General features: G+C 37.6%; 1 non-coding gene across 1 annotated transcript; it reads left to right on the top strand.

Moving 5' to 3' along the window:
* The first annotated feature begins 554 nt into the window (after positions 1–554).
* Positions 555–662, top strand: LOC112725651 (small nucleolar RNA R71). Its single transcript, XR_003164744.1, has one exon. It is a non-coding gene; the product is annotated as a small nucleolar RNA R71 (small nucleolar RNA).
* Positions 663–1,461: the final 799 nt, after the last annotated feature.

Genomic DNA, 1,461 nt, shown 5'->3' with positions numbered 1-1,461 from the left:
TCAGAATTCTCTGTCTGTTGCTGAGAAGATGATGGAAAAGGCTTGCTATTGCTAAACCTGTTTCTTCCACCATTATTATTGAAGCCTTGTTGAGGCTTTTGTTGATCCTTCCATGAGAAATTTGGATGATTTCTCCATGAAGGATTATAGGTGTTTCCATAGGGTTCTCCCATGTAATTCACCTCTGCCATTGCAGGGTTCTCATGATCATAAGCTTCTTCTTCAGAAGATGCTTCCTTATTACTGTTGGATGCAGCTTGCAATCCATTCAGACTCTGAGAAATCATATTGACTTGCTGAGTCAATATTTTGTTCTGAGCCAATATGGCATTTAGAGTATCAATTTCAAGAACTCCCTTTTTCTGAGGCATCCCATTGTTCACAGGATTCCTCTCAGAGGTGTTCATGAACTGGTTATTTGCAACCATTTCAATGAGTTCCTGAGCTTCTGCAGGGGTTTTCACGTGAAGAGATCCTTCTGCAGAATGGTCCAATGACATTTTTGACAACTCAGACAGACCATCACAGAATATATTTATGATGCTCCACTCTGGAAGCATGTCAGTAGGACACCTTTTGATCAGTTGCTTATATCTTTCCCAAGCTTCATAGAGGGATTCTCCTTCCTTCTGTCTGAAGGTTTGGATTTCCACTCTAAGCTTGCTCATCTTTTGAGGTGGAAAGAATTTGGCCAGGAAAGCACTGACCAGCTTATCCCAAGAGTTCAGGCTTTCCTTAAGTTGTGAATCCAACCATGTTCTAGCTCTGTCTCTTACAGCAAAAGGGAAAAGCATAAGCCTGTAGACCTTGGGATCAACTCCATTGGTCTTGACAGTGTCACAAATTTGCAAGAATTCAGCTAAAAACTGATGAGGATCTTCCATTGGAAGTCCATGAAACTTGCAATTCTGCTGCATTAGAGAAACCAATTGAGGCTTAAGCTCAAAGTTGTTTGCTCCAATTGCAGGAATTGAGATGCTTCTTCCATAAAAGTTAGAAGAGGGTGCAATAAAGTCACCAAGCATCTTCCTTGCATCCTTACCATTGTTATTAGGTTCGGCCATGTCTCCTTCTTTTTCAAAAATTTCTGTCAGGTCCTCTCTAGAGAGTTGTGCCTTAGCTTCCCTTAGCTTCCTTTTCAGAGTCCTTTCAGGTTCAGGGTCAGCTTCAACAAGAATGTTCTTATCCTTGTTCTTGCTCATATGAAAAAGAAGAGAACAGAAAAGAAAATATGGAATCCTCTATGTCACAGTATAAAGATTTCTTATGTAAGTATAAGAAAAGAAGAATAGAAGAAGGAGAAGAGAAAAATTCGAACTTAAATTAAAATAAAAGGAAAAATATTTTTGTTTTTATTTTAATTATTAGTTAGTATTCAAAAATTATAAAAAGGAATAAAATAAATTGAATTTTAAAACAATTAGTTAATTAAAAAGGAATTTTGAAAAAGTGGAGAGGAGT

This window comes from Arachis hypogaea, chromosome 11 (assembly GCF_003086295.3).
Source record: "Arachis hypogaea cultivar Tifrunner chromosome 11, arahy.Tifrunner.gnm2.J5K5, whole genome shotgun sequence".
Lineage (NCBI taxonomy): Eukaryota > Viridiplantae > Streptophyta > Magnoliopsida > Fabales > Fabaceae > Arachis > Arachis hypogaea.
The sequence above is the reverse complement of the archived record's forward strand: the minus strand, read 5'-3'. Positions and strand labels throughout refer to the sequence as shown.